Source organism: Photinus pyralis, unplaced genomic scaffold (assembly GCF_008802855.1).
Source record: "Photinus pyralis isolate 1611_PpyrPB1 unplaced genomic scaffold, Ppyr1.3 Ppyr1.4_LG6, whole genome shotgun sequence".
NCBI lineage: Eukaryota > Metazoa > Arthropoda > Insecta > Coleoptera > Lampyridae > Photinus > Photinus pyralis.
The window spans coordinates 13530145-13550074 of record NW_022170663.1 but is presented as its reverse complement, the minus strand read 5'-3'; the positions used below and the strand labels follow the sequence as shown (position 1 = coordinate 13550074).

The following is a 19930-nucleotide window of genomic DNA, read 5'->3' as shown; positions in this document are numbered from 1 at the left end:
AATTTATTTTACACAAATCTTGATTAACACCTGAAATAAATCTTGGGGATGAATAGAAAAATCTGACATGAAGACACTATTTGAGTCGCATAAAGGATTGGAATAAACACACAATTAATGATTGACAATGACAAAAATGTATTCCGAAGCGAAATCGAAACAAAATTCCTTCGAAATGGAAAAGCTTACAAAGCTTGTTTGAACGTAATACCCCGCACTCATCTATTTATAATATAAAATATATGTAGACGGTGGCGGCGCGGCGGTAGGGAACGGCGGAACGCAAGTGCTTCGAGGGCCACCAGCAGGTACGGAAACCTGCTTCTGTTCAGGATTCGGAACGCCGACTCGACGGTTTTCCCCAGCTCGAAGGCTTGCTTTCCGATAAAGCCCAAAAATAAAAATTCTTTAATTAATTACGTCGTTCCAGAAGTCTTAAAAATACGGGATCGGTGTCAAAATTCAAGCGCGCTTCTTTTGAGAGCAACTCGTTTAAATGCCAATCGTTAATTAGGCTTACTTAATTGCGCATCCCAGCTCCAAAATTCGATCATCTAAACACCTTTTTAGTTAGAATTTAAATGCATTCGGTTAGGTCAAGAGAGCACAGACTATGCTTATCGTAACCACCTGCATCTTCTAAAAGCGATAAGAACACGTGTTTTAATTAAATTTCGTCAGGTAAGACTACATTTTATGATTAACTACACACATCTAAGTAAAACAATTTACAAAAACGATAAAATTGAAACAAGCAATAAATAATACGCAATTACAAACAATTCTAAAAGGAACTAGACACTGAGACAAATTCAAGTAAAATATACTTTGTGCTTATTTCGTATAACCCACTCAACGAAGATTAAAAACTCCCAAATAGGGGAAAAGCGAATATTGGTAGTTGTCAGTGAAGGGGGGTGGTGTTAACTGGTGAGGGGGCTGAGATCCCTTTTTTTAGTTGTTAGTAAATAACTCGTAAATGGTGGCAGAAAATTCTCCAAACAAAAGGTCATATACATTCTTTTCGCTGCGATCAATACATAAAAAGATATTTAAGGGGGGAAAAAAAATTATAATCAAAATGGGGTATTTGCAACCCCCTTCACCCGTTATAATCTACTCCCCTCCAAGAGTATTTTTTGTATGTTTTTTAAGACACCTACAACCATAGCACGATTTATTTCTTCTATTTTTCCTTCGTTGAATGGGCTACTAAATAAAATCATATATAGGGTGTTCCGCCATTATTATTGGCACTTAACTTTTACATGACGTTGTTTACACAGCAGGATATGTTACAAAACAAGCGACGAAAGATCATCTTCCATTTTATTCATAATGATTTATTACACATTAACGAGAAATTAATCTTTTCGATGTAAACAACAATAAAAACCCTTGATAGGGGTTGTCGGTGGGTCATTGGTAGAGTTGTCCCACTCAGGGTGGTAGAAGACCGCAGACAGCTAAACTGTGAGGTTACAGAGATCTTGATCTTCGAGTTAGGGGCGGAATTTTCGGGATTATACCAGAACTTTCGCTATTTAAGTCGATAAAAAACAATTTTGTGACAAACTCGATAATTCTCTGATAAACTCAAAATTTCTCAAGCTAAAAGTCGGAAAATACGAGATTTCAGGTAAAAATTTGCGGGATTGAGGAATTTCGGGGTTACAACCCGAATGTTCGAAATAGAGGCGTTTCATAGAGGTGTTTCAAGTCAAAATATTCCGGATTAAGTCCAAAATTCGGAGGTCATGCCAGAATAATTCGAAGTAAAGACGGGATTTTGAGTTTAAATCCGAACATTTGAAATGGAGATTGAGCTTGAACGAGGATGTTGTGAACAAACTCACAATTTCTTAAGTCGCAACCGAAATTCCGAGTTTTTCAAGTCAAGATTTTCGGGTTTAAGTCCAACTTCAAAGATAAATCCCGAATATTCGAAATAAAGACGGGACGAAGGCCCAGTTGTACAATGCCAGTTTAAATTTCAGTTTATAGGTAAATTGTGGGTTAAAGTATTTGATTGGCTAATATTTCACAAGTTGACCAATCGTGTTTCTGATATCCGACAGTTAAACGAATCTGAAATTTAAACCGACATTGTACAACCGGGGCTTAGACGAGAATAGCGTAATCTTTGAGTTTGGATATGCAAATGCGTAGTTTTAACAAAGTAAAACTAAAATCCCCTTCTTTTCTTTAAAATCCACGTCATCCACTTCTCACCTCCTCAGTGCTCATCCAGCAGACTCCGTACACTGTACGGCGTACAGTATGTTTTCTCCTTTCTCTACGCATTTTCTTTCTTCTTGTCTCTCTCTCTCTCTTCATTTCCGCATCTGAATCTCGCTATTGTTTTAATATTTTTTGTTCTTGCCCACAAATACTTTCGTAACCACTCCTTTATTAATAATAATAATATTTTATTCGTCATGCTATAACATCTGGTTTACGACGAATAGATCTTTATAAGTACCACTTCCTCGTGCGCTCTCTATCTTCACCCTCTGTTGTTGTATTGGTACATCCAGATTCAAGATCCCTTTTACCTTCATTTCCTTATGTTCTCCCCTCATTTCGGCCTCAGCCCGTCTGCATCCATTACTTTCGTAATATTTTCCTCTTTGTTCTTCCCACATTCCTTTTGCATTTCATCCTCGTTGCCAACAATTATTTCACAAATTCGCTTTCCCTATCGACCCTTTCCTCAAATCGTACCCCCCTGCATCATGACACTATCCTTATCCTTTCCATTTTAGTTTCTTCCTCTGTAAATGTGGTGTCCTCCATTTAGAATATCTTCTTTGTACTTCTCCGTTCCATACATGAGCAGCTCTCTCATTGAACAGGTACTTTCTTGTTCTAAAATTATTCATGAACCCCCTCTCTCCAATTCTTCACACGTGTGTCATCGCCACCAAGCCCCTTTTTCCTTCATTCTCTTTATATCTGCGCTTTTGCCCCATTGTTTATTTGCATTGCCATTTCTTTTACCTCTTATATTCTTTCCTTCCTCTATTTCCATTCCTCCCATCATTAAGGTTCGGCTAAGTGGGTATTCCGCTCTAAGACCTTCCTCCCTTTCTATTCTTACCCTCAATTTTATATCTCTATAATCTATAATTCCTTGATTCTGTCCTTTAATTTTTTGTCAATTTTCTTTTTTGTCAAACGCTGCCCATGAAAAACGCGGGCATCTTTCTCCTCTTGTTTCTTCACCAATAAAAAGCTGGGAGGCTATTGAAATCATTCAAATTTCGATTTTGGGATGGGGCAAGATATCCGATAGGTATCTGCGTCCATTGCGCATTTCTCCATTATTCCCAACGCATTTCTAACTATCTTGATAGAAAACAATCTCGGCGACCCAATTCCTTTGCAGCTCATGTGCAATAAAACTCTCGAAGTACGGTAAGTTTAACCGTACATTTGAAAATAAAATAGTAATAATTCGGGTCGGGAACTACCAAGGAATACCCACGTAGTTTTTGGCTGCTAAATTTGTGCGGAAGGGTAGAAGCTTACTAGAAAACTCCAGCTTGGAAAATTCGAGTGCGAACTATTAAATTGAACGCAAATTCCGCGAGTTTGACAGTAGAATCAATTAATATGTCATTAATTGCACCAAAAAGGGAATTAATGTGCAACCAGAGGACGTTATAACCCCATTGTGAATACGTACATTGCTGCTCTTCAAACGCACCGCACTTATTCCTCCTTTAGTAGCATTGCAGATTGCAGTAGGTACATTTTAACTTCCGGGTTTTGTTCGAGGTTTTCAAAACCTGATGGATTTATAAATTCTCCAAAAGTAATCTTTTGACTTAAATTACAAAACTCATTTTTTGGATAGTTATTAGTTATTACATATTATATAACGTATAGACATCCAATTTACCCTACTAATAACGCTGGTATCCCGATTATACAAATGAAAGAAATATGTCTTCTCAGGACACGTTTCCTATAACTCTGTAACCATCTATTTAGAAAAACGCTTCTTTTCGCTTCCAATTCATTGAGTTTTCCCCCTAGATGCTCTTTTCCAGGTACTTAAGCTTCACTGTGACCCTCAATACCCAACCCAAATTTACACCAATATTTTCCGCTTTCCTTATTAGGTACCTTTACAATTGTCCTGAGTTAAGGTTAATTAAGGAAGGCCGAGGGTTCAAGGTATAATTTTCTTGCCTTAAGACCGTAATCAAGGCTTACGTAACAATATGAAGCGGACATTACTATTTACCAATTGCAAAACATGCTCGAGAAAACACTATTTGCATATACTGTTCAAACTTGTAGGAAGTCTTTAACTGTACCTCGTTTAATGTATAACAGTAAATACTGGCCAACTGCGTAATACAACAAATACAAAAATGTTTATTAAATTATTTACAGTTAAAATAACAATGCTAAAGGGCATTGACCAAACTCGTACATGGCTCGTGTGTAATAATTAAGTAACGAACAATTGCAATTAAAAAGCACTTTCGCGTAGGTAATAAAGCTTCCGGTTAATTACCAAATTCAGGAAAATTGTAATTTTTCAAAATGTTGAAATCGTTACTCGGATAATTCATTACATTGTGATGCTTTACGATTTGGGCGCGATGACGAAAATCGCCATTTTTGTCAAAACTTCGCAAAAAGCCAAGTGTGATGTAACTAATGCGAAGGAGAAAGTAGTTTTTCAATATTTTCATAAATTTTTACGCGGGTGTTACTAATATCTATGCTTCGCTTATAGCGACCTCAATGCTATTGGGGTTACCCGCTTGATTTATCGTTGAAGTCTCCGCGTGATCGCCAGCAAGACTGCATAAAATATTATGTCACCGCATTGTGGCGAATTATTTAAAGCGGGTTTGTGTGTTACGTGAACAAAATTCGGTTGATTCCGATAAGGCATAAGATTTATTACGTACTTATTCGTCCTGTGGACGGGATTCGTGACTCGCAACACCTGGAGTTTGACATATACCGTTCGTTACAACGGAACATTATTATTTCGATGATTGAATTGTTTTGATAAGCTTTCGTTAAAATAACATTTTTGTTGGATCTTCGTGCTCCCGGATCGCTTTAGATTTTCTAGTTGTAATTACTTCAAAATCTTACAATCTTTAAGCTACAATTCACGATTCAGAGGAAGAAACAAAAAAAAACCATTCACAGTCACGAGCTTAAACTTTAACCTTACGTGTGTAAAACATTCGAGAATAACGCGAGGAATCATTCCATCCTTAATAAATTTTCGATATTACAATCGACCTACGAATTGTAACGTAATGGAAACCCTTCACCTAATAACTTATTCCAGTTGCATTCACGCTGATGCTTGAAACCACCTGTGAAGGTCGCTTTTGATTTATGTAGCAAAAATGGAAAGTGAGGTACATTTCCCACAGCCAACCGAAGGAGCGTCCGATTTGGATAATTTGAATTGAAATCATCTACACTCGGTAGAAAGTAACAAAAAAACGGAAATGTATAAGAAACCTCACGTATTATATACCTTGTAAGTTTTATCAGCGGCATCCGCCGTACTTTTGCATATTAACATTACGAAATCTAGGACGTCCACTATATCGAAACATTTGCTTTTGTTGACGTTTTAAATAATCGAAGATTTGAAAGTTTATTATTAATATTATATGTAAACACAGCCTATATACGTCGAGAAAAAAATAAAATTTCTAATTCTTCCGCATTTCTGAGAGAAAAAGACTTTTGATGGCCCACTTTGTTAATTAATTATTTAAATATTACATATTTTTCTAATTCAAAGTTCAAAGGTGATCCGCGGTGAAAATTTGGAGCGAATTTATGAATGTTAGTGGCGAAATTTCCATTTTCCTTGTTTAGGAAATGCAGACAGTTGATCCTCGCCCTTTCGATTGAAATGTTGCTTCGTGTGACGATTCGTGTATTTTGTTTGTTAATTAGTGGGTTCGCGTGTAAAATTTGTTAATTAATGGTAAGTACCTACCCCTGCAACCAGAAGCGTAGTGGAAGCGTTGCAAAATGCTCTAGTTTAATCAAGGGTGTTTACCCATTTTAACATGATCGTGTTTGGATTTCGTTGCACTATTTGCCTACGTGAGTATGCTCTTTATTAATAAAATGAACAAACAATTGGGCTTTATTACTCGTAGTTGAATTAAATATTGGGGCACAATTACCATCATTTTATAAAGTAAACACAAAATTTGAATTTGCTTTTGACAACCTTATAGTATCCTTTTTCGTTGCATCCACGTTAAAATAAATGGGGTTTACTTAATTTTTTTAATTTTTTTTATTACACCGCCTAGATAATTCGCTTCTAAGCATGTGAGACAAACAATATAAGATTCCTAAAACAACATTATTTTTCCATGTTAGTGCTCGTTTTGTTATCAATGATTATTTTACTATATTGGACAAAACTCTGACCGTAAATCTCCGTGACAAGTCAGAGTTTATTGGGAACCTGGATGAAACGTCTTTGTCACTCGATCCTCATAAAACAAAAGTCTTTGGAGCAAGAGGAAAAGCAAGCTCGTGAACTGCTTCTGGACCAGGTAGAGAAAATACCAGTGTTATTGGCGCTTTCTGCTTCACGAATAAAAGCTTATCCTCTTATGATACTTATGTGGGACTCGTTGAAATGATTCCCTCTACCTCTTTCTAAGTAATTACCACCTTTTTTATATGACGTGTAGGAAACTAAGTTCGCCATGTTTTTTATTGGTCAATTGGAATCCTGAAATTTTCTGATTAAGTCGGAAAGTGCGAATGAAACAAAAAAACCCTTGTAAATGTAAAACCCATTGAATTTTAGATACACTTGCGCTGTCGCGGTGCCGTAATACCCTGAAGCAATTAAAAAGACAAAAGAGCCATTTAGACTTGAATGTTGCAGACTTCATTTCTAACAGTGTAAAAATGTATAACTGAAATTCCACCATAAATGATTTCTTATCGGAAAATCAAGGTATATCACAATGCCAACGAAAATTCGAGAAAAAATTTAAATCCAAACTGGCCTCTATTTTTTTTATTTTCGTTTAATTTCAGGGGTAGGTTAGACATTCATGGAAAGTTTACAGGGTGTGGAAATTTAGATTTTCCAATGTGGCTAGTAGCATAAATCTGTAAACATTTGGGGAATTATCCTTTAGTTTCTGTAGAGCATTGTTTTTATAATGAGTTCCGGTTGTCAGGAGATGAGATGTGGAATTGGCATGTTTGAAAAGTACGTGGGGTTTGATTTAGCTCTTATTTCATTCGTAGGGAGGAACTAAGCAAACGAATCAACGAATCCTATTTGGTTAATAAGAAGCCATTTTGTAGGCGTTCATTAATCAATGAGAAATAAAAACGGGTGAGCATTCTACGAGATTTTTGCATTCATTTGGTGCTAAGCTGCAGCGGTATTAACCGTAGAATTTGAACTCGACCAAAAATTCCTATCCCTATTGAAAGTACAAGTAACAATATAAAACTGATAAAATAATAATAATAATAAATGCCTTTATTCACTAGGAATGGGCGAGGTTCAGCAATGACATGTATGCCATGTGCTGCTCTTCCACCTAACCCGATATAACATATAGAAATTAATATTGATATGGCCACAGATAAAATATAAACATGGAAAAAATTAAAGAAAGAATATCTCCAGTGAACACTAAGGTACATAATTATTTATATACATATAGGTACACGTTTCATACACGCATAATCATATAGGTATATTATTGGAATTAATGGGACACGAAAACAAGCAAAGATTCAACTGAAGGGAGCAATTAAGTGCATAAAAATTAATTTTTATGGAAGAAATGCATTCACAGCCTTTTTTAAAAATTAACTTGGCTTAATGTTTTGAAATCAGATGGTATCTTGTTATACAGATGTGCAATTTGGTAACTAAAGGATCTCTTGGGTAACTAAAGGATCTCTTAAGGATCTTACCCTTAAAGTAGTAAGCTGTCACCGGAAAAGAGCTCCCCGGACGAATTCAGGCTGTAACAGAAAATTGACAAACTCGAATCACATGTCTACTTCATCATAAGAATAACGCGTTCAAACTCGATCATACGACGGTTCGGTTGACGTTACAAAGTGTACAGGGTGGTTCAAATTCGTGGCTCACCATTGCGATCTCCGTAACGGTGAGAGATGCAGTGCAGATCAAATGGGGGCAAAGTTGCCCCTTTTTGTGACTAAAAAACGCATTTGAAATTTTCGAAAAATCTTTAAAAATTACTCAGATATCCCCGAAAAAGTGAAAATGTCAAATTTCGTTTTCATTTTCCCCAGCTTAAGCCGAGTATCGGGTATTGTTTGGTAGTCGGTGGGAAACAATTAGAGTACCGATTGTAATTTTATACGAAACGAAACGGCGGTTATCTCGCAATCAAGATAGGTGCAAATGCTTACGTCCGTTTTTACGATATTTGAAAAAAGCAATCAATTTACTATAGAACATAAAATATGCATATGGTTGATATACAACAAAATAGAGAAATTCGTGATTCATCATTTAAAAAATTTATGAAATCTAGCATGCCTTAGTTCCATTGTGTTTTCCATTTTCGCGGAAATTTTGAGACATCCCACGATAATCTAAGAAGTATCCATTTTACAGAGGAGACCGTAGAGAGAAAATTTAAGAGGAGATTTGTTCTATTCATTTTGTATTACAAAAAATTGGAAGTAGATAAGCAAAAAACGTGGCCACGAACTACAATTTTGACAACAGGTTATGGGTAAAAAGTTAATCCAGGTAAAAATAAAAAGAAAATCGTAAGTGACGTGGATTAAGATTTGTGTCTTTATCAGTATATTTGTGTTAAAATAACGTTGGAATATTTGTTGTCTATTAACCAGGAAATCAGAAACCGAACGTTTGGTCACTGGACTGTGCCAAATAAAACGACTATTTGTTTTTGGGTGCCAAATGAAGATGATGTTGATTTTCGCATTAAACCTTATTAATTTTTTTCTGTGTAAACATTGTTTATTTAGAAAAACAAGAAATTTGTAAACATTATGGAAGGTATTTAACCAGATCTGTTTTTTTTTTATTTAGTATTGATTCATTTGTCCATCTTACTTGCCCTGCTACCCCTAACGATAATTCTTATAGGGCATTGCCCGCGGACTTCTGTTGCCTAGTATTGCAGTGGTATTTTGAGTTCGTGCGTTAGACCTGAGTCGAATATGACTGGCACAGTCCTCCTTGAAGATTCAACGGGCACCCAATTAGGGTTGTATGAATCACTAGTAGCGGTGACGAACCACTAACGGGCTGATCTCCATGGTCACGATTCAAGAACCGAGCGGTCGGATTTTAAGGGTTTCTTCAAAGTAAAACGCCAAAATTAACCCCTAATATTAAGACCCAAACTCAAATTTCTTGCAAAACTCACAATTTGAGACATTCAGTTATTCGTGGTTATGTTAAATTGCACGCAAACACAGTGGGATATAGAAATATACAATGTTGAATAGTAAACACTTGGGTTTTGAGGTTCAAAATTCTCACAAGGAAAGTGGGGGGAGTTATTGCAGGAGTATTCGTCAGAGGGTCAAAAACGTTCGCTATTGACTTGCATCTGAGTAGGTAATTAGCGACTTTTAATCATATTTTTGTTCTTTTACCAAGATACCCCTTGAGTAAGTAAAATAGGAGGTTACTAGTACCAGCCATTTAAAAATGTCCTTTAGCTTGTCAAGACAGCAGCATAATGCACAAATACTACAGAAAGTGATATTTATACCATGTTTAACTGTGTATGACGGGTGAGTGAAACTGATTTAAAAATTAAAGACAGCTTTTCTGCAGTTTACTCAAGAAAATAGCATTTTTTTTAAATAGTTGGCTAATTTTGTATCGTTTGTTAACACCAACTTGAGTGTAAGAAACCATTTCGCATTTAAAATTAAAAAGAAGGCGCGGGTGTCTAACCTCAAGCTAGCCTGACGATTGTTTTTATGGAAGAATGAGCGTGGGTCCGTTACCGTTACGGCCGCTCCTATTTTTACATTTATGGATTAATATGGTGATTGGTAACGAGACGGATTTACAAGAAATGTAGGCTAGTTAAGAATAATAAATTTAGAACAGACTGAGGTTTTACGCTAGAAAAAATCGTGAATAATTTTTTGCGTGTAACGGCAGGATATTGCTCAGGCGCCGTTGTTGGTACAGTCTTCGTTTCCTGCGATGTAATAATCCGATTAAAATAAACCGCTAAGATTCTGATTATTGTATTGTAATTAATAGAAGTAAAATTTCTTATTGCTTTTGCAAAACGAGACCGCAGGAGACTCTCGAGTTATGTATGCGTGTTTTTGAACTCGACACGAAACGTGTCGGTTACCTCACTTTTATTTGCAAATGTATATTATTATTATTCAAGTCACATAAATATGTATATGCATGGATTACCACAACATGCAAGATTACAAGGAAATGTCCGATCTTCATTACCAATACCAGTTTTCAGTTCATATACTTTGATCCAATTAAAAATCGCACTTGAAGTTATTATAAATTGTTAAGTAAAGAACAAGTGTGGATAGGTCATGGTTGGATGATCAAAAATATTAAACGCTCCAGGCAGTCTCCGGAGAAATTTTATGTAGCGACACATTCGAATATTTTTCTTCTAAACGAACTTGGCCTACTGGTGGGAAAGCACTTCCTTTCGATTTTTTTTTCGTATACATTTTGATCACACCCATGCACTTGTATGTTATGATTTATAAAAGGCACTTTCTATAACATTACACTTGAAATAGTTTAGCTTTCATTCGTTCAAAGACAAAGCTCTGTAATCGCGTGAAAGTTATGTCAGTGTTATGGTTCCCATTATTTCAGTTACACGGCATTTGAATCGTTTTCATTGTTTTTATTAAGCTTGTTTAACAGCCGGTGGAATTTCAATTTTTTTTTTCGCTTTCGTCTGACGGTTACAATCACATTTTCATATTTTACCCAAATTCCAAGTCCAAGTCATTTGTGTCTATACCTACAAGCTAAGTGCCAGTATAGCAATGAATCTCTGAAGATTTTAAATTATCCTCAGTTCTTAAATTTAAATGTTAATCAAAGAACAAAAGTTGCAAAAAAGGTACGACTTTGCTTAAATTGTTTACGTACTGGACATATAAGTAAAGATTGTTATCTGTGGCAAATGTCAAAAATGTAGTAGAAAACACCACACTCCACTCCACATTGATAAGTGGACACTTAGTACACATAGTGCACATATTGCTGGGAACTTCTTCCAGAATTTGATTAGGTCCAAATAAACTAAATTTGGTTGGATTATATCAGGTCCTCCACCTACTATTTCTTACAGTTTTATTCTTTGCATTTTTTCCCAGTGCGATGAGTATCCTAATCTTTCTAGATTCTGGGAGCTAGAAGAATGAACAAATTCAACTTTTTCATCATCTAAAAAGGTGAGGAACAATTTGTATCAACATTTATACGAAATTCTGAAGGTAGATTTATCGTCACCATTCCTCTCAAGTACTCAAGTATTCGCCTAATAAACTTGGAGATACTAAGCAATCCCCTACCAAACGGTTCTATAGTTTAGACTTTTAGAGAGAAAATTTCAAACTAATATTTCTCTGAAGGAAGATTACCACGATTTTATTAAAGAATATATTGGCTTATGTCACATGTCAAAGTTTCCATTGGGCCATTCTTCAAATATTTCATATGTTCTCCCACGTCATGCTGTTTCGAAAGAGGAAAACCTTACTACTAAAGTCAGGGTACTTTTTGATGGATCTTTTCCTTCCAGTATCAGAGTTTCTGTTAATGTTCTTCAGATGGTAGGTGACTAATATCAATCTTACTTGACTTTAGACAGCATCATTTCGGAATCCTCAACAAAACAATCTTTAACAAATTCTTTGGAGGTTTAACTCACTTGATGATTTTTCAACGTATCAACTGTAATGGGGAGGTAGAGTTGGTGCTGCGTTTCCTGAAACCCGCCGCATAAACGGCCAACTAGCTCTGAGTTAAACACAAAAGAGGAACTTTGGAATCTTCCACAGCGGTAGTTCGTTCTGGAAGGAACTCCAGTAGTATTCGCGAGTTTCACTTGACCATAACTTAACCGAGATCGCAAAGATCAACTTACTTAAATGTGATAGCATATGACCCAGAAGGGGCAAACAGTAAATACTAATACGCTAAAAGTTACCGTCTCCAAAACCTAAGATGGCCCTTATAGTTGAATTAAATTGGTTCGTTAAACTGGTAACAATTAAAATAGAAATTGAACCCTAAAATTAAAACCCTAAAAGAAAATCAGAAGTAACCCCTCTTTGTTCATAAACTAAAATGTACATACTACATACCTCTTAAATAAGAGGGGTAATTATAGATGAATGCAACAATCGTCGATGGAAATTGTAATATGACAAAGATCAGTCGAAACCTAAACAAAAGGTACAAAGATTCAATTACGGAAAATTCAAATGGTGTACTTACGATAAAGAAGTCCATATTTGAACATTTAAGCGAAAATTTTATCCTGTCCAGGACCTTTATTATTTTTTAAATTTTCCACTTCTTTAACGTCTTCTATTGTTGGAACTTGTATCTTGTATTCTTCTTTATAAAATCCTCTGATGTCTTTCGACGTATATTTTTCCTCTAATTCTTCTAATCTTTGTATGTCGTATTCTCGCTTCGTCCTTCTTATCCACTGCTTTGTTCTGCGTAATTTTTTCTATTTTCCTGAGCATCGTTTTGTAGTAGTAATGCGCTTCGATTGCCATATTGCATTCCTGGTCAAACCATTGCTTTTTGTTTGTCCTCTTTGCTTCTCTCGTTAAAGTTTTGCTTGTTTCTTCTATTGTATGCCTTATCTGTTTCCTCATTTCCTCAACTTCGCTTTTTTGTTGAGTTGATGTTCTATCTTATATTCCATGTTCCTAGACAAACTTTTTCTTCTTTTATCTTTATGTTATTAGTTTTTCTTGTCCTTGTCACTGCTTGGGTTTTCTTGCTGGATCCGTCCTGTTTATTCGCTACTACTTTTTTGGAAGTTCACTTTTAAATAGCGGGTTTCCTATCCACAATTTTTGATAACCTACTTTTGTCTTTTTTCCTTTTCTTCTATAGACTTCCTCATTATTTCATTTTGAATTTCTCTCTCCTTTGCCGTAAGGGCATTTTCGATATAAACTTGTCTTCTTCGCAACTTAGCTTTATTCTCCATTATTCTTCAGATGAGGATATATAATAAACCCAAAGTTATACAAAATTTCTCATTATCAAAAATTCTGATTTGCTTAAAATAGGTGAAAGCGCCAGAACTCTAGGTCTTTATGGATTTTCTCATGTTTAAGATAAATCAGTCAACCTTTAAATCTGTCACGAAAAGAGCTATTTTATCACATATTTTTCAAATTTTTTACCCCCTTGGATTTTTGACTGCTTGCGTTATAAAGGTAAAAATTCTTCTTCAGGTGATTTGGTCTGAAAAAATAGCTTGTGATGCAAAGCCAATCATTCAAACCTGAAATTCAGTGTCTACTTTCCAATACAACTAGTGTTTCAGTAAAAAATAAAAAGATTTTCACTATACAAGGTGTCCATTTTTCGAGTGCCACTATGGGGATCTCGCTTACCTTAAGAGATAGAAAGTTGGTTAAATGGGGGCAAACTTGCGAATTTCCCTGCTGAATAACCATCTGAAAAGAAATTTAAAATATCATCAATAGTTCCGAAAATATCGCAAAAAAACGAAACTTTTTCATTTTCGTCTTTAATTTTTTCATGATAAACTAGTCGTACTAGACATGTCTAATTAACACATTATTCGAACACTTTTCAATGGAGATTTCGAATGTGACATCTCGTTTTAAATAACTTTTCAGATGACAGAGAAACACGTGGCAACTTTAGTTTTTCTTATGGGCACCATTTTTAGTTTTGAGATTTTAAGATTACGTCTTTTTTTCTCTTTACGACGATATATCACACATGGTGGTTCATTATCACATTTTTCCTAAAATACAATTTTTAATTTTTTGAGAAGAGTGCTTTGGAAAAACGTGCTTTTATTGTGAACCAAAATTTGACAGTTTGATGCATATGTCCGGTCGCAGCGTTGGCATCAGGCAACTAGATGTGTTGAGAAAATTCGATTTTCATATGAACAGAATTGAACCTTCGTTTTGCAAGAAAATTATAATTCAAATTAGAACAAAATACATAAGAATAAATAATATTTTAGCAATAAAACTAGCACAAACGTAAATGACACTGCTTGAAATAAGTCAACATTTTGTTCAGAACAAAAGAATGTTTTGTTTTTGCATAGCACTCTTCGCAGAAAATGAAAATTGTATTTTTAGAAAAAATGTGATACTGAACCACCATGTGTGATATATCGTTGTAAAGAGAAAAAAAGACCTAATCTCAAAATGTCAAAATCCAAAATGGCGCCCATAAAAAAAACTAAAGTTGCCACGTGTTTCTCCGTCATCTTGAAAGTTATTAAAAACGGGTGTCATATTCGAAATCTCCATTAAAAAGTGTCTGAATAATGTGTTAGAAGTGTCTAGTACAATTAGTTTACCATGAAAAAGTTAAAAATGAAAATCAGAAATTTTCGATTTTTTGCCATAGGTATTTTCAAAACTATTGAAGATATTATAAATTTATTTTTAGATTATTATTTAGATTTCTATCTCTTAAGATAAGCGAGATCTCCATAGTGGCACTCGAAAAATGGACACCGTGTATATTCAGAATAAAAATTACAAGAAAAGATTCATAATAGACAGTCTATTGTCCTCATCAAGATTCCTACAGGACCACATCAAAGGAACAAATTCTATTTCGGGGCGACTATTCCGGACACCGATCCGATGTACGAATTTTCCGAGATAAACCACAACTCTGGACTTATCCTTCCTTTCTTATTATACATAAGGAATGAAATCCTGGAATTTCACAAGAGGAAGACAGTTAATGGTCTACTACTAACCAAATTACATCTTCGCCGACTTCTCAAAGTGTATTTCAATAGGTGCAAAGAAAAACCATTAAAGCTGCGAACAAGAACTGTCGCAATCCTGTGGTGCGTCCACTATCGACTGACAAAACTCTTCGCTTGCTACAGCATTGGTGTTTTTTCTTTCAAAATAAGACTACAGTGTTCTGTGAATTAAGACAAATTTCTGAATACAATAGCGCCATCGTAAACAACGGTAAATAAACTCAAGCTACACACAAGAACATCAATACGCTTCGTGAGCTCATATGCAAATGTCTGTACTACTAGAGCAGCGAGCAGCTGTATAATTATATAACTTACGTGTAAACGTAAATATAACTTTTTCTTGTTAATCTTCCTTACTCAATAGTGACATTAGTTACAGTCGCTGCAGCCAGTAATTAAGTACTTACAGCCGTATATTTAATAATTTAATGTACCCATAGTGCCATTATCCTTCCGGATACTTAATAATTCCATTACGAATGGGAACCACACGATTTAACTTCTCGACATTATGGACCAATGTGAGATTTCGTGCACTACTTACGCGAATAATTAAATATCGTACCGATTTGCCACGGTAAATAACAAAAAAATGAGTATTACGAAACCGGTTCAATGAAATTACAATATAATATCAGATGGGGTGTTCTTGAGCCACATCGTTTTTTTTGTGGAAGTGTGACTCACGCATGAATTTATAATGATGTTTGAGTACCTTTCGTCGTGGAACTTGTTTTTGTAATCAAAGGCAATCATCAATTCTATTTTTACGAGGAAAATTAAATTATCCTTGTAATTAATAAGGTTTTTTTTCCATTACAGATAGGAGAATATATGGGCTTGGTTTTTTCAGTCGACGTTGCTTTCCTACACATAATTTTAACAGTAGGTAAGATATGCAAATTGTCATTGGGCGTTAACTCACTTGACGATGTAACAAATGACACTTCTAGTTCTTTACTACTGTTCAATATTTTCTACTTTCTAGGAAGCGTGTAATAATTGACATGGCACAAATGAAGAGGGGTTGTTTTGCATTATCTGAATCCGAGTAGGACAATGCATTTTCACAAATTTCCAAACTTGTAATTTTTACGTTTAAGTTCGAAACCATATCTTAGAAATTGCAAGCCGTACATTTCGAGTTCATTGGTTTTTTAACCTCAAAAGCAATGTGAACGTCTTATAAACATACAGTCTTTTGAGATTAACACTATATTTTACAAGTTTTCAATTCAGCGTTTGGAAGCAGAAATGCAAAATGTCAAATGGCTTTTAATCCTTTAGTTTGGGTTTTTACATGCCAAGTTGAAGTTTTAGTTTAAGAATTTCAGGCCCTAAATGTTAATTTATCGGATTGAAGCTTGGAATGCCTTCAAGACCTTTGAAGTTTTTAGTACCCGAAACTATATACTTATAAATTTTAGGCTTTAATTATTGTTTACTGATTTTAGGCCAGGGATTCTACGCACCAAAATTAATAAGAAAAAGTGTTTTCCCGAGAAATTTTGCTGCAGTCGATTTTTGGTAAAAAAGGAAGGTTGTACACTGCCTTTTTTTGAGGCTCGAAAAAAAATTGTCTCAGATCGACTCGGAAAAAATTTTTCTTATAGAATGTGGCCTGTAGAATCCATAATTTCAAACAGTTCCAAGATCGGGCTACTAGTTCAAAAGTTACAGCCCTTTGAATTTTCTTTCGAAATTGGTTTCTAGTCTATAACTTTTGATTGAGAAGTCTGATCGAAAATGTACGAATTGTTTTGGATTCTACGCACCAAAATTAATAAGAAAAAGTGTTTTCCCGAGAAATTTTGGTGCAGTCGATTTTTGGTTGTACACTGCCTTTTTTTGAGGATCGAAAAAAAAATTGTCTCAGATCGACCGGAAAAAAATTTTCTTATAGAATGTGGCCTGTAGAATCCATAATTTCAAACAGTTCCAAGATTGGGCTACTAGTTCAAAAGTTACAGCCCTTTGAATTTTCTTTCGAAATTGGTTTCTAGTCTATAACTTTTGATTGAGAAGTCTGATCGAAAAAGTACGAATTGTTTTGGATTCTACGCACCAAAATTAATACGAAAAAGTGTTTTCCCGAGAAATTTTGGTGCAGTCGATTTTTGGTAAAAAGGAAGGTTTGTACACTGCCTTTTTTTGAGCCGAAAAAAAAATTGTCTCAGATCGACACGGAAAAAAATTTTCTTATAGAATGTGGCCTGTAGAATCCATAATTTCAAACAGTTCCAAGATTGGGCTACTAGTTCAAAAGTTACAGCCCTTTGAATTTTCTTTCGAAATTGGTTTCTAGTCTATAACTTTTGATTGAGAAGTCTGATCGAAAAAGTACGAATTGTTTTGGATTCTACCCTGTTTTAGGCTAAATGCAAAGCTCCGATGTTATGTGCCATTTTTTGTGCTTGAGACCATATTTTATGAATAGCAGGCTTGAAATTTTGAAATTTGCAGCTTCAAGCAGGTTCCAAGTGTCTTCTAAACCTTTAGATTGGAATTTTACGTTCCTAGTTTTAAGATTAAAACTATAAAACTCTAGAATTGCAATTTGGTGATTTAAACTGAAACGTAAAGCTCCAAAAGCTTACTAAATTTTACAAAACTAAAGAAATTATCAATTTTAAGGTGAAATTGTAAGAGTCGAAGATCTCACGTCCATAAAATAAATTGAGCATCTACGGAATTGGCAAAAATTCATATTTTCGTGTTTCTGCCAACTTTGATTCTTATCTCAAATTTGTTTTTACTGTTATATTCTCCTCTCCAAAACATATACGCCTTAAGGAAGCAGAATAAATAAAATCCTTTGTTTGGATTCGACCCTTAACACTAAACACTATGCAGAATCTGCTCATGCAAAATGTTTCCCATACATCGATCTCTTTAGGAATATTAAAATTACTTCAAACAAAATGATGAATCATAAGTATCCTGTAATATGAAAAGTTAAGGAACATGGCAAACATAAGGATTTCCAGGAATCCTATGCTGCAATACGCATGGGTTTTAATCTGTGTAGAAGGTGCATGCGTAGAGCCCAAAAAATGTATAAGAATGGAAAAATGGCTAACTGTAACTATTTTAAGTTCTTTTCAGGTAAACTCCAGGTAATATTTAAAACGTCAACATATTAAGAACAATAGAAAGTCGTTTAGTATTTAAAAATGGCGTCCTGCCATCACTCTAAACCCATTCCAGGTTTTCCCTAGGAAATTCCAGTATGTCCAGGTTGGATACTGGAGATTGAATTTAACATCTCCAGGATATCCTGGCTATCCCACTAGAGAGGCAGTGGAACTTCTTTGAACGTCATCCGGGAAGGCGTCCAAACATATTCCAAAAGGTCCCCCTTAGTAATTATATAACGTTTTTAAAATAAAATAAAAATAAAAGAGGCACAGTTTCCATTACTAAAAAATTTATAGAAAAGCAATTAATTACTTGCAATTAAAACTTAGTTTACATATGTATCCGTTTCAATTTCGAGTAATTGAAACAAAGATGAGCAAATGTTACAATTTATCTTTCGGCGTTTACTGCATCAGGTTTTAAAGGAAATGCCTTCAGACCGTCAGAAAGTAATAACTAATTATCCTTTTTTACAGATCCTAAAACCGGTAAACGTAAATTAGGTTAGATTAATTATCACGTGATGCGCTACTGTAGGTATCATGGGAGATCGTTGTAATTAAGATTTCATTTGATCGCAAAAAAGGCATCAAAAACTAAATTGGTACAGATACTTGCTTGAAGAAACTTTAATCAAATAGAGAAATCCGATAATGTATCCACATCCTCTATTCTAATATCTAAGCGTGGACATCAGTAATTATAGTCAAAGCCCTTGGGGTTGCTCAATTATTTCACTTCGGAAAAATCTACTTAAGTAGTGAATAAGAAGTTCCGATTTCATAAGAATTTGTGACCCCCAAGAACGGAACGATACCGAGTGGTAGAACAATGAAGTTACTTTTCTAATGATGACGAGGATGATAGCATCTTAAAAGGTAGAAATTTCCCATTGTTCAACGGTCAATGCGATCTTATACAAGAAAATTGTTGATGACTATCTCTGGCGGTCGTAACAAATCCCTCAAGATGAGTAGGTCGCATACTTAGTTTTGAATAAATAATTCACCTACTTTTGTTACATATGAACAATACTCCTAATTTTCAATATCTCGAAATGTTCTTCTCTGATTCTGGGTGGAAGTTTCCTGGCAGTGAATATTTCTGAGGACTACTCAATTTTGTTTACTGAATAATTATAGGGGCAATAATTTTTCATGGATCTTCAAACCAAATCAAAGGAAATGAAAGTTAATTAACACGTTGCACTGTTGCCAGTTTGTTAAATTTGATTTTAATTATCTAATAACTTTGGTCCATATTAGAATTAGTTAATATTTGCAAGACCTTTCTTTTTTTTTTAATTTACCACTATCAATCTTCATCAACTCAAATTCAGATGCTTGTTTGTAATCTAATCATTCACGCTAGTCGAAAGAAAATTAAACAAAGTAGGCGATTTTTTACCTTAATTCTTAATTAAATTGTTAATTATAGTAACAAGCTTCTAAATGAATAATATAAGACAGTATGCCTACCTTCAAAATCAATTAGGTTACTAGCAAAAACGTTTTTTTTGTTTACGTTGCAATTAATCTACTTTCTATCTGCGCTCCGAACCTTTTGCTTTTGACGCTAGGACGGTAAAGTGACGAGAGAATCAATCCGCAATGAGAGCCGTCAAGTTAAAATTCGCCGGTCCACCGTTATATGAAAGCAAAGTTTTATTCTAAACTTGCCAATTCGTGCGTGGGTCTAAGAAAATTGCTTCACGTTTTGTAAATAAAGTTGCTTTAGTGCATTTTTATGTTCAA

General features: G+C 34.9%; 1 protein-coding gene across 6 annotated transcripts in view; it reads left to right on the top strand.

Annotated features, from left to right (window-relative positions):
• The window catches only part of LOC116174858 (flocculation protein FLO11-like), a 148889-nt gene that overhangs the window by 80534 nt on the left and 48425 nt on the right, over positions 1-19930 (top strand). Inside the window, exon 5 of one of the 6 annotated variants that reach the window (XM_031492879.1) lies at positions 15861-15923. The exons of 4 other annotated variants lie outside the window; for them this stretch is intronic. The gene's annotated coding sequence lies outside the window, so the exon portion shown is untranslated. Of the gene's footprint in view, positions 1-15860; positions 15928-19930 lie in introns of all 6 variants that reach the window. One more of the 6 variants, XM_031492878.1, reaches the window with a different exon arrangement.